Source organism: Phalacrocorax aristotelis, chromosome 12, assembly GCF_949628215.1.
Source record: "Phalacrocorax aristotelis chromosome 12, bGulAri2.1, whole genome shotgun sequence".
Taxonomy (NCBI): domain Eukaryota; kingdom Metazoa; phylum Chordata; class Aves; order Suliformes; family Phalacrocoracidae; genus Phalacrocorax; species Phalacrocorax aristotelis.
In genome coordinates, this window is record NC_134287.1 from 23,808,640 (window position 1) to 23,822,828 (window position 14,189).

General features: G+C 52.4%; 1 long non-coding RNA gene across 2 annotated transcripts; it reads left to right on the plus strand.

Moving 5' to 3' along the window:
- The first annotated feature begins 9,771 nt into the window (after nucleotides 1-9,771).
- On the plus strand, nucleotides 9,772-13,153 carry LOC142063773 (uncharacterized). 2 transcript variants are annotated; one of them, XR_012662866.1, is made up of 3 exons: nucleotides 9,772-10,108; nucleotides 10,381-10,721; nucleotides 12,612-13,153. It is a non-coding gene; the product is annotated as an uncharacterized LOC142063773 (long non-coding RNA). The 2 variants fall into 2 exon arrangements; XR_012662865.1 differs by having other exon boundaries at nucleotides 9,957-10,108; nucleotides 10,381-10,764.
- Nucleotides 13,154-14,189: the final 1,036 nt, after the last annotated feature.

Consider the following 14,189-nt stretch of genomic DNA (forward strand, 5'->3'; position numbering starts at 1 on the left):
TCTGGAAACCTTATCTTTTCCTGCAGAAGTGGCGAGTAGTTTAGTGGTTGGGAAGTGCATGGAGTAGCTGTCATGTGGCAAAGGGAAAAAAATCACATTTGTAACTAGTGTTGCACGTGCTAGAGCAGAAGCATCTTTTGACTGCTGCTGGGAATCGTTCCTGAATGCATTTTCAGGCTATTACAGCTGCGAGCCTGAGCCAGTGGCATCTACCATCAATGGACAACAAATCTACCATCTTTGACCTCAGAGGGAATTTGGCAGCTATCCCTGCATGAGAGGTAGCAGATGGCAGCATATCCTCAATACTGTGGCACAGCACCTCATATGGGAAGTGGGAGGATAAGCATCAAAGCCACCTGCCCACCACTACTGCCATCTATAATGTCCCCAGAGAACGCAAGCAGCAGAGGAGAGGCAGGTAAGTGAAACTTCCCTGCCTTTCCCTGTCCTCCTTCCTGCTGCTTTGTCCCAGAGAGTCTGAAAATGGCTCCTCCTTGACATTGATCACTCCAGAAATGTTAGTTCAGCATAAATTCGCTCAGGCTAATGTTTAATATGCATGGCCTCTTAAAAGGATGTAAAGCCTGTTTATGAAATTCATGTGAAGGGAAAAGGTAAAAGGGGTGACAGCAAAGGACCATAACATATGCCAGGCAATCTTTGAAAGTGAAAAATTGCTGTTTCCAAATGAAATACCTTAAAAGTATCATAGAAGGCTCTGATATGCAAAGGTGGGAAAGAATCCTTCCTAGGGAACAGTGGGCAGGTTCTTACTCCTGCCCTTTCAAACCCGTCCTCTGTGTAGGTTGCCCAGGACAGAGGCTGTTGGCAAGCTGCATGCTTTGTGCTGTGGCCTGAGACACCACCGGCACAGCGAGCGACTGGAAAAGCTACAGGACAGATGGTAACAGTAATATGGTGAGCTGAGCTCACTGACTCTGAGGCACATGAATTAGGCTGCCTGAAACTGATGAGAACAAAAGAAATGGTGTACTCTCAGTAAAGTGCACAAAGCAAAAGACACCTGATTTTTCAGGCTCCATCTTCTGTTTGTACTTGCAGGTTCTGCCTGCTGGGGCTGCATTTCACAAGCTGAAGTGCTCATGTATGCGCTACTACCTTTTCCAGGCTTAAACAATAGCATCAGGCAGGGCGCTGCTGTTAGAGCCTACTCCCTTGGTTTGTGATGGCTGGAAACTAATGAGTGTACTAGTAATGAGGAATATACACTTGGCAGCTCAGGGATCTGATTCTCTCAGATACAGCATGCACCACCCAGGCACAAGCTTGCACTCTAGAAAAAGCAAACGGTATCTCAGAGAAAGTCGAGAAGTGGCTCCTGTGATGCAAGTCAATTATCTTCACTAAAGTGATTCTAGCTGAAAGAGAATAAAAGTGCAATGCTGGGAAATGCACATGACCTCTTTTTTTTTTCCAATGCTGAAAGAACTAAGAAATCTCTCACTCTTTTAGGTAATACTGGATGCTAGAAATATGTAATATGAACTCACACTGAAACAGTTGCCATGTAGGCTGAAACAGGCTTTGTAGCTTTCAGTGTGATAGAAGAAATGCGAGACACAGCCAAGGTCAGTGGGAATCACCTGCAAATCGAAGATGTGGGCTCTGAATGCGATCAGGAAAAATACAGCCCGAGTCCAAGCAGGCTCAGCTGAGCAGGTGTAGGGTATACAAGTGTGTGTGGCCAAGGACAGTAGGGAACAGGCTCCAGAAACCTCCCTTGTGTGGCAACACAGTTGTCCTGGTTTCAGCTGGGATAAAGTTACTTTTCATCCTAGTCGCTGGTATAGTGCTGTGTTTTGGGTTTAGCAAGAGAATGATATTGATAACACACCGATGTTTTAGTTGTTGCTAAGCAGTGCTTACGCTAGTCGGGGACTTTTCCAGCCTCGCATCCTCTGCCGGGCGCGCAGGAAGCTGGGAGGAGACGCAGCCACGACAGCTGATCCAAACTGGCCCAAGGGATGTTCCATACTACTTGATGTCATGCCCAGTATATAAACCGGGGGGAGGTGGCCGGGGGCAGGGGCCACTGATCAGGGACTGGCTGGGCGTTGGTCAGCAGGTGGTGAGTGGTTGCATCACTTGTTTTTCCTGGGTTTTGATCCTCCCTCCCTCCCTCCCCCGCCCCACTGTTTTCCTTTTCATGACAATTTCTATTAGTACTATTATTATTTCAATTATTAAACTGTTCTTATGTCAACACATGAGTTTTCTTACTTTTCCTTTCTGTTATATTAAAGCTTGAATTCTATGTTGGTGATCTAGTATCCCGATGATTATTAACAGTTACCCTTCCTCACTAGAAGAAACAGGGTTTCTCTTGTTTGGAGATAGAAACAGTTTGATCTGCTTAGTTTTATTCTTCAGTTTGCTTACCTTGAGTTCTTCAACCTCAGCCATGCCAATTACTCTAAAAAGTAAGTATTGCATATAGTTCATATGCATATATGACGAAACGAAACAGGAACAACGAAAGCAAAGCTAAGCCAAATACAGCCAATGGTATTTACAGGGTACGAATGGCTTACTTAATCCTCAGTGATGCCCCTAGCAGACAAAAACAACAAGCAGTTTTTAACAGAAGTTATTTCAGTCCACACTGAAACTCCTCCTCTGTGTAAGTTTCTGGTGATATCACTGTTTCCCCTAATTGATTCTAATGACACCTTATATGGGAATAAAGTGTATTCAAGGGCTAGCTTGCTGCTGTTAGGATAGCATTTTGGGTTCTTCTGAGGCAATAGGGCAATAGGGCAGGCTTTGGGGAAGCTTTCAGAGTTGGTGAAAAAGTTCGGGCAGAGTGCACAGTATTTCAGTGTTGGGGCTGGGTCGGGGTTATCACTGGGGGCTTTGTACAGAATTTATGGGTGGTTTCAGAACTTTCGGGCTGTTTTGGTGGGTGAGGGACAAGCGTGCAAGGTAGAAGGAGGGGAGTCGCCTCAGGAGGTCGGGGTGGGGTCCCATCCCGGAGGGATCCTTAGTGCTTACGTGTCCTGTGGGTGGCTGCCTGGGTGGGTCTGGGTGCCCAGAGAGACAGCAGAGGACACGCGGGACCCGGCGCTACAGGCAGGCTTGTGTGCGGTGAGCAGAGGTGGGAAAGGCTCAGGGAAGGCTTACCTGGTCGGGGAGGCACCCGTGGTTCATGCCGGCGGGGTGGAGGTCTCCAGGCACGTGGAGCGTGGTAGGAGGGAATCTGGTTATTCTCCGTTTTCCTGCTACCCCAGTAACAGGTCTCCGGCAGCTCTCCGGGGGTTGCATTTATCGTGCCCGATTGATCCAAAATAACCTTGTATCTGCTCGATCGGTCGGTTTTAAAGTACCTTGCAATTCGCTAGCGATCCCGGGTAGGCGTGCCCCAGTAGCACCGCCACCCCAACCGCCGTACCGCCGTACCGCCCCAGGGGGGCAGGATGTACTGGGATGTACTGGGATGTACTGGGATGTACTGGGAGGGAACTGGGATTTACTGGGATGTACTGGGAGGAAACTGGGATTTAGTGGGAGGCAGTGGGAGGGAAGTGGGAGTGAACTGGGATATCCCAATTCCCTCCCAGTACATCACAGTACATCCCAGTTCCCTCCCAGTATATACCAGTTCCCTCCCAGTCCATGCCAGTTCCCTCCCAATATATCCCAGTATATCCCAGTTCCCTACCAGTATATCGCAGTACATCCCAGTTCCCTCCCAGTACATCCCAGTTCCCTCCCAGTACATCCCAGGTCCCTCCCAGTACTGGGAGGGAGCTGGGATGTACTGGGAGGCACTACAATGTGCGGGGATGCCCTGGGATGTACTGTGGAGGAACTAGGATGTACAGGCTTGTACTTGGATGTACTGGGTGGAACTGGGAGGGAATTGGGATGGACCAGGATCTATTCGGATGTACTGGGAAGGAAGTGGGAGAGAAGTGGGATGTGCTGTGAGGAAACTGGGATGTACTGGGAGGGAACTGGATATACTGGGAGGGAACAGGGATGTACTGGGATATACTGGGATATACTGGGAGGAACTAGGATGTACAGGCTTGTACTTGGATGTACTGGGTGGAACTGGGAGGGAATTGGGATGGACCAGGATCTATTGGGATGTACTGGGAAGGAAGTGGGAGGGAACTGGGTTGTGCTGTGAGGACACTGGAATGTACTGGGAGGGAACTGTATATACTGGGAGGGAACTGGGATATAATGGTATATACTGGGATGTACTGGGATGAAGTGGGATGTACTGGAGGGAACTGGAATGGACTGGGAATGAACTGGGATATACTGGGAGGGACCTGGGATGTACTGGGATGTCCTGGAGGGAACTGGAATGGACTGGGAGGGAGCTGGGATATACTGGGATGTACTGGGTTGTACTGGAGGGAACTGGAACGGACTGGGAGGGAACTGGGTTATACTGGGAGGGTACTGGGATGTACTGGGAGGATATACTGGGATGTATTGTGCTGTACTGGGATGTACTGGAGTGAACGGGAATGCACTGGGAGGGAATTGGGATATACCGGGAGGGAACTGGGATGTACTGGGATGTACTCAGAGGAAACTGGGATGTACTGGGAGGGAACTGGGATGTACTGGGATGTACTGGGAGAGAACTGGGATATACTGGTATATACTGGGATGTACTGGGATGAACTGGGATGTACTGGAGGGAACTGGAATGGACTGGGAATGAACTGGGATATACTGGGAGGGAACTGGGATGTACTGGGATGTACTGGAGGGAACTCGAATGGACTGGGAGACAGCTGGGATATACTGGGATGTACTGGGACGTACTGGAGGGAACTGGAACGGACTGCGAGGGAACTGGGATATACTGGGAGGGTACTGGGATGTACTGGGATATACTGGGCTGTACTGGGATGTACTGGGATGTACTGGAGTGAACTGGAATGCACTGGGAGGGAATTGGGATATACTGGGATGTACTGGGATGTACTGGGAGGGAACTGGGATGTACTGGGATGTACTGGGAGGGAACTGGGATATACTGGTATATACTGGGATGTACTGGGATGAACTGGGATGTACTGGAGGGAACTGGAGTGGACTGCGAATGAACTGGGATATACTGGGGGGGAACTGGGATGTACTGGGATATACTGGGATGTACTGGGATGTACTGGGATGTACTGGAGGGAACTGGAATGGACTGGGAATGAACTGGGATATACTGGGAGGGAACTGGGATGTACTGGGAGGGAACTGGGATGTACTGGGATGTACTGGAGGGAAGTGGAATGGACTGGGAGGGAACTGGGATATACTTGGAGGGAACTGGGTTGTACTGGGATGTACTGGGAGGGAACTGGGATGTACTGGGATGTACTGGGATGTACTGGAGGGAACTGGGTTGTCCCAGTACACTCCCACTTCCCTCCCACTGCCTCCCAGTATATCCCAGTTCCCTCCAGTACATCCCAGTACATCCCAGTATATCCCAGTACATCCCAGTACCCTCCCAGTATATCCCAGTTCCCTCCCAGTCAGTTCCAGTTCCCTCCAGTACATCCCAGTACATCCCAGGTCCCTCCCAGTATATCCCAGTTCATTCCCAGTCCATTCCAGTTCCCTCCAGTTCATCCCAGGACATCCCAGTATGTCCCAGTATATCCCAGTACATCCCAGTTCCCTTCCAGTACATCGCAGTACATCCCAGTTCCCTCTCAGTATATCCAGTTCCCTCCCAGTACATCCCAGTTTCCTCACAGCACATCCCACTTCCCACCCACTTCCTTCCCAGTACATCCCAATAGATCCTGGTCCATCCCAATTCCCTCCCAGTTCCACCCGGTACAACCCAGTACAAGCCTGTACATCCTAGTTCCTCCACGGTACATCCCAGGGCATCCCCGCACATTGTAGTGCCTCCCAGTACATCCCAGGTCCCTCCCAGTACTGGGAGGGAACTGGGATGTACTGGGAGAGAACTGGGATGTACTGGGATGTAATGGGAGGGAACTGGGATGTACTGGGAGGGTACTGGGATGTACTGGGATATACTGGGCTGTACTGGGCTGTACTGGGCTGTACTGGGATGTACTGGAGGGACCTGGAGTGGACTGGGAGGGAATTGGGATATACTGGGAGGGAACTGGGATGTACTGGGATGTACTCAGAGGAAACTGGGATGTACTGGAAGGGAACTGGGATGTACTGGGATGTACTGGGAGGGAACTGGGATATACTGGTATATACTGGGATGTACTGGGATGTACTGGGATGTACTGGATGGAACTGGAGTGGACTGGGAAGGAAGTGGGCTGTACTGGAGGGAACAGGGATGTACTGGGATATACTGGGCTGTACTGGGATGTACTGGGATGTACTGGAGGGAACTGGAATGGACTGGGAATGAACTGGGATATACTGGGAATGAACTGGGATGTACTGGGAGGGAACTGGGATGTACTGGGATATACTGGGAGGGAACTGGAATGGACTGGGAGGGAACTGGGATATACTGGGAAGGAATTGGGATGTACTGGGATATACTGGGGGGGAACTGGGATGTACTGGGATATACTGGGAGGGAACTGGGATGTAGTGGGATGTACTGGAGGGAACTGGAACGGACTGGGAATGAACTGGGATATACTGGGAGGGAACTGGGATGTTCTGGGATGTACTGAAGGGAACTGGAATGGACTGGGAGGGAATTGGGATATACTGGGAGGGAACTGGGAGGTACTGGGACGTACTCAGAAGAAACAGGGATGTACTGGGAGGGAACTGGGATATACTGGGATGTACTGGGAGGGAACTGGGATGTACTGGTATATACTAAGATGTACTGGGATGTACTGGAGGGAACTGGAGTGGACTGGGAAGGAAGTGGGATGTACTGGAGGGAACTGGGATGTACTGGGATATACTGGGCTGTACTGGGATGTACTGGGATGTACTGGGATGTACTGGAGGGAACTGGAATGGACTGGGAGGGAACTGGGATATACTGGGAGGTAACTGGGATGTACTGGGATGTACTGGAGGGAACTGGAATGGACTGGGAGGGAACTGGGATGTACTGGGAGGGAACTGGGTTGTACTGGGATGTACTGGGATGTACTGGGATGTACTGGAGGGAACTGGAATGGACTGGGAGGGAATTGGGATGTACTGAGAGGAAACTGGGATGTACTGGGAGGGAACTGGGATGTAGTGGGATATACTGGGATGTACTGGGATGTACTGGAGGGAACTGGAATGGACTGGGAGGGAATTGGGATATACTGGGAGGGAACTGGGATGTACTGAGAGGAAACTGGGATATACTGGGATGTACTGGAGGGAACTGGAATGGACTGGGAGGGAACCTGGATATACTGGGATGTACTGGGATGTACTGGGAGGGAACTGGGATGTCCCAGTTCACACCCACTTCCCTCCCACTGCCTCCCAGTATATCCCAGTGTCCTCCCAGTACATCCCAGTACATCCCAGTAAATCCCAGTTCTCTCCTAGTACATCCCAGTACATCCCAGTACATCACAGCTCCCTCACAGTTCATCCCCGTACATCCCAATTCTCTCCCAGTACATCCCAGTTCCCTCCCAGTACGTCCCAGTTCCCTCCCAGTACATCCCAGGTGCCTCCCAGTACTGGGAGGGAGCTGGGATGTACTGGGAGGCACTACAATGTGCGGGGATGCCCTGGGATGTACTGTGGAGGAACTAGGATGTACAGGCTTGTACTGGGTTGTACCGGGTGGAACTGGGAGGGAATTGGGATGGACCAGGATCTATTGGGATGTACTGGGAAGGAAGTGGGAGGGAAGTGGAATGTGCTGTGAAAGAAACTGGGATGTACTGGGAGGGAACTGGATATACTGAGAGGGAACTGGGATGTACTGGGATATACTGGGCTGCACTGGGATGTACTGGAGGGAACTGGAATGGATTTGGAATGAACTGGAATATACTGGGAGGCACCTGGGATGTACTGGGATGTACTGGAGGGAACTGGAATGGACTGGGAGGGAGCAGGGATATACTGGGATGTACTGGGATGTACTGGAGGGAACTGGAACTGACTGGGAGGGAACTGGGATATACTGGGAGGGTACTGGGATGTACTGGGATATACTGGGCTGTACTGGGCTGTACTGGGATGTACTGGAGTGAACTGGAATGGACTGGGAGGGAATTGGGTTATACTGGGAGGGAACTGGGATGTACTGGGATATACTGGGATGTACTGGGATGTACTGGGATGTACTGGAGGGAAGTGGAATGGACTGGGAGGGAACTGGGATATACTGGGAGGGAACTGGGATATACTGGGATATACTGGGCTGTACTGGGCTGTACTGGGATGTACTGGAGGGAACTGGAATGGACTGGGAATGAACTGGGATATACTGGGAGGGAACTGGGATGTACTGGGATGTACTGGAGGGAACTGGAATGGACTGTGATATACTGGGATATACTGGGATGTACTGGGATGTACTGGAGGGAACTGGAACACACTGGAAGGGAACTGGAATGGACTGGGAGGGTACTGGGATGTACTGGGGTGTACTGAGAGGAAACTGGGATGTACTGGGAGGGAACTGGGATGTACTGGGATGTACTGGGATGGAACTGGGATATACTGGGATATACTGGGGGGGAAGTGGGATGTACTGGGATGTACTGGGAGGTAACTGTTATGTACTGGGAAGGAACTGGTAGGGAACTTGGATGTACTGGGAGGGAACTGGGACGTACTGTGAGGACACTGGTATGTACTGGTATGTACTGGGAGGGAAGTGTTATGTACTGAGGGGAACTGGGATGGACTGGGAGGGAACTGGGATGTAGTGGGACATAATGGGAGGGAACTGGGATGTACTGGGAGGGAACTGGGTTGTACTGGGGTGTACTGGGAGGGAACTGTTATGTACTGAGGGGGAACTGGGATGTACTGGGAGGGAACTGGGATGTACTGGGAGGGAACTTTGAAGTACTGGGAAGTACTGGGAGGGAACTGTTATGTACTGAGGGGGAACTGGGATGTACTGGGAGGAAACTGGCATGTACCTGGATGTACTGGAATGGAACTGGGAGTGAACTGGGTGGGAACTGTGATGTACTGGGGTGTACTGGGAGCTACTGGGATGTACTGGGAGGGGACTGGGAAGGAACTGCATGTACTGGGACGTACTGGGTTGAAACTTGGATGCAGTGCGAGGGAACCGGTAGGGAACTGGGATGGAACTGGGACGTACTGGGATGGAACTGGGATGTACTGGTAGGCTCTGGTATGGAATAGGGATATACTGGGATGTGCTGGTAGGCACTGGGATGTACAGGGATATCGTGGGATGTACTGGGAGGGAACTGGGATGTACTGGGCGTCGCTGGGAGGGAGCTGGGATGTACTGGGATCCATACTGTGTGGCATGTTGGTCATTACTGGGACGCACTGGTCTATACGCGCGGGCTGATATCTGACCCCTCTGGCCCCACCCACCTTTGCGACAGGCTCCGCCCCCTGGCGAGGGCCTGGTGGGGTGGGGCCGTGGTCGCGTGCGCCCCAGCATCCCCAGTTAGCAACAGGTCCCACCCCCTGGTGACAGCCTGGGGGTGTTGCTGGTGCTGCCTGGCCCCACCCTCCATAGCAACAGGCCCTGCCCTTGGTGATGGCTCCAGGGGCATTGCCAGCGTCCCTTTGGACACACCCCCTTAGTGACAGGCCCCACCCCCCGGCAACGGCCCGGGGGGCGGTGCCGGCTCTCTCCCCTTAGCGACAGGCCCCGCCCCCCGGCAACAGCCCGAGCCTGTGTTTGCTCCGCTCGGGGGGCTCGGTTTGGGTGTTTTCTCTCCCCCCTCCCTCCCGTGCCGGGAACTCCAGGCGGCTCTCGTACGGCTCCCGGGGCCTTCACCCCCCGGGGGGCTCGGCCCGCCCCTTTCGCGGGGCGCTGTGGGAAGGGCGGGGGCGGGGCCCGGGGGTCGAAGAGCCCCGGCTCTGGCCCTGGGCTTCTCTGGCGTCGGTGCTCCCGTGTTCCCTCGGGCGGTCGCAGCTTTGGGGCTGTCTCAGCCCCCCGGGCAGGCGTGCTCTGGCGTTTAGAGAAGCGGAGGCGTTGCCTGAGGTAAGGATTCCAGAGCTTGGCACTCTTTGGCGGCATCTGTACTAGAAAGGTCCCTTGTGGCCTGCTTTGCTTTTTTTCTCCCAGGATGCTGTTTTGGGCGCTGAGGGGGCGGTGAGACGGGTTAGTGGTATGGTGTTCTGTTTGGGGTTTGGTTTTTGCTTTGCTGTTTTTTTTCCCCTCGTGAGATCATTTTATTGTGCTGCTGCAATTCCTGTCTTTACTGAACCCGGAACCTTGGGGGTTTTCACTAGTTGTGCCGTTCACTGTTTCAGGTGTTGCCTTGGCCTCTCAACAGCCGTGGCACAACCTGCAGCGATGCTGCCTCTCCAGGCCCCCGCAGGCCCCGCTTTCTTGTCCAGCCAGGCGGGAAAGCGTGGTTGTTGCAGAAACAGCTACGCCCTGCGACTCCTCCTCAGGTTGTTGGCTCGGCCCCAACAGCGTACAGGCTGCTGAGGTCACCGCCTCCGCGCGGGACGCAGGCGGCCCGGAGAGCTTTACCCCGCGCCATTTCCGTCCCCTCTGGGCAGCAGCGGAGCTGCCGCCGCTTCAGGCGGCCGCTTTCTCGAGGGCGAGGAGCTGGGATGACAACGGGCCGCTGCAGACTCTGGTCAGGGTAAGAGGCTGTTCCCTGGGGAGCCGGCGCAGGGGGAGCGGAGGTACGCACGGGCACTTGTCGGTGCCCCTGGCCGGTAAAGGGAAGGTTAAATTGTTAGAGTGCAAATAAATACATATTATTTAGGGAGGAGTCGTGACTAAATTTAATCACACCTATTACTGAACAAACCAGGCAGTCATTATTCCTAATCTGTAGTTAAAAAAAATAAAGGCAGTCCTTTTTTATGCCATAAATAGAGTTGCGAGTCATTAATAGCTCAATCTAAATACAGCCGTTACTAAATCAACTGCAGGCATTAATGACTCCTGATCAGAAACAAAATAAGGAAATTTTCGAATCTAGAATGAAAATCGACCCGGAAAGCTAAATTGGGAGCGGGTAGTACTGAAATTGTAACAGGGCTGTTAGAAAGTTCAGAGGCAGCGACAGCTCCTGCTTCCAACCCAAGCAGTAAACGAAGCTTTAGGTTCTTAAATGAAGAGAAATAAAGGTGAGCTGTTAAACAGTGGCTGGGGTCAAGCGTAGCTATTAAGAAAATTTGCAGGTACGGGTGATTCCTGAGCAGAACTAACAATTCCAGAAGATTTAGATTTAAAAACTACAGAGCTAATGGAGTGCCACAACCACCCGGATGTAACTGCAGCCGCTTTGGGGGAATGCCCCAGCCCCCCCAGCCACCGCTATTAATTACTGCCAAGGAGAGTGAAAGTGAAAGTAGAAGCAGTGCAGGTGAAGTGTGAGCAGTACGCTTTTTCCTAAGTCATCTCTTCGTGTCAGGAGAGGAAAGAAAATGGAAAGAAGATGTTTGCAGGGGGTCTGTGCTGGGTTACCTGCGCGTCTCTTCCGTGCGTCCTTGAGGAGACATTTAGCTCCTGTTGGGCGCTCGCAGGTGGAGACAGGGCGAGCTGGAGGCAGGATCGGTGCCGGCACTGATAAAGGGATGGGCAACGAGCGGAGAGAAGAGGGGGCAAGGGCTGAAAAAGGGTCACCGGTTCTGCAGGGAAGGCAGCGGGATGTGACTCGGCAACCGCTCTGACGAGCGCAGGGTCATTCGCTGCGATGAAGTCAGGGTCTGCGGCTGGCCCGGAGAGGCAGCAGAAATCCCAAACTCTTTGCAGGGGTACCGGCCAGATTAGGGCAACACCTGAACAGTAAAACCATTTAGGGGAAGCAGAGCTGGGCTGCACCGCGTGGCCAACCTCCCTCTTCTCCGTGAGTCCCAAAGGGGCAGCTCCAAGAATGTGCTGAGAATTCATCCCTTGCGCTAAAAATGAGACGCAAGTAGCACCCACCCGTGAATTTTATTTTCTCTCTCGCTCTGCGGCTCCTGCCTGCTTGTCTCTCCTCAGTGCTCACCTGCACCTGTGCTCGGATGGGGCAGCTGAGGGAAGGTGCTGCCATCTCCCCAGCCCCGGCGGACCGCCCCTCAGCTGTGTCCTCTGTCAGGGAGCGTCATCGTCTCTCCTGCCTCCCAGAGCGTGTCCTGTAGTGGCAGACGCGCGGGCTTTTCCCTGCACGCGCATACGGGAAGGGAAGGGAAGGGAAGGGAAGCACAGTGAGAGCTGGGCTTGTCAAAGAGTAATGGGGGTGGTGGGAAGCGTAGCTAGAACCGGAGAGCTACAGCGCAAAAGCAAAGCAGACGGGACACAAAAGTAAAATGGTGCACAGGAATGCTGAGGCGAGAACTCCCGCAGCACACAGGAAATCAGTGTCGGAATCTATTTTCTTCTGACTGCCAAATTAAAAATAATGGCACGCTTTGCAACGCTAAGCTCGCTCTGATCGTCTGAACTGTTTCTTTCCAACCCCCACCGCCCCCAGCACACCGCTCAGCCTCCTCAGCCTGAAATGCCTTGTTTTCCTTCTTTTTTTTTTTTTTTATGACAGGGCAACTTCTGTTCCCGAGGTGGTGCCTACGGTACAGCTATCTCTTCGAAGACAGTTTGGTTTAGGTCAGAGAATGTTGAGCCTGGACTGAATCAGCCTCTGTTTCTATTTCTGGAAATCGTCGGTCCTGTGCATCAAGCCCGGAAAAAAGGAAATATGAACCAAAGGACGTGGGGCCTGCAGGGCTAGGAAATTATTTGAGAAGAGGTTCAGTGGGGAAATGGCTCTTTGTCTGTGGGGCATCCAGGCAAGCAACCCAGCTGCTAGAAAGCGGCGCTGTCCCCAGGATGGCCTCGGCGGTCCCGTTGGAGTCGGGGGAACAAGGACAAGGCAGGGTGAAGCATCTGGCCTGCCGTGTGGAACGTGACTGTACAAAGCACGTGTGATGCACTGCAAGTTTACTTGTTTAAACTGTGAGTTAAAGAAGGTGTGCGGTTGCTTTGTAAACAGCCGACGCTCTAAAGCTACACCCATCTAATTGCTAGCTGTATTAAATCTATCGTATTGCTGTTTCTGCATTAAAAAATAAAAAAGAAAAAAACCAACACACCTATGTAAGCACTTCTAAGTACAACGGAAAACCACTGTTTAACGCATGGCATGTGTGGGTTGTTTTTTTGGGGTGGGAGGGTGGGGTGTATGACAAAAACCTGCGAGAGACACACGCACATATGCACATGTCATGTTTAGCGCTCACCTAAACCCAAAAAAGAAAATCCACTCTTTATTTTGCAGCATTAGCATTAGCTTCCAGCGCACAGCCTGAGCGCACACCTCTGCTCTCACCGTCTGCTCCCTCTTCAACCGTGTGTGGCTGTCATCAGCTTGCACAGGCTTTGCTCGTGCAAGTTTCCGCGACAGCTTACGAGAAGGCAGGGAAACCAACCCAGCAAGACGCGTAGTGCCTTCCTCTATGGGCTCCGTCCAGCCTTTGTTAAAATGAGCAGAAAAGAAATCTGCTGCTGCCTTTACCCTGACTGACTCTTACAGAGAGCATCTGACTTGACCCGCAGCAAAGCGATGCCCCAGGCAGCAGCACGTATTGGCGCGGACCGCGGTTTCACCCACCTGTTTTACTGCGCCGGTCCTTTCCCACGGCCGATGCCGCAGATGTGGCGCGCCCCACCCCCAAACCTCTTTACGAGGGTTCCCTGGGCTCTGCAAGTCGCCTGCTGGACGTGTTGCTGATTCAGGCACGGGCAAAGTCAGCTTCTTCGCTGGCCTCGGGCTAGGGCAGCCCCGTACTTGAGGGAAACTCAGAATATCTCCAGCGAGATCTCACCGGGAGGCTGGGACCTCGTCAGTAGGGGAGAAAGCCAAGCGACTGACACTGAAAGGGAGCTCTTTGCTAGGCTGTAGATCGTAAAGTTAACAAAGAAAACAAACCTGCCTTTTTAAAAATGCCCTCTTTTGAGTCTGCCACATTTGATACGGATTTTTTAAATTGCAGGGTATATCTCCTACAGGCCTCATGCAAAGGGAAGTGAGTACCTCTGGCTCTCAGGACAAGGGGGTCCCTCAGGAGCCCAGGGGCTCACGCCAGCCGGCATCTGGCACAGCACAGGGCAGGAGCTTTGG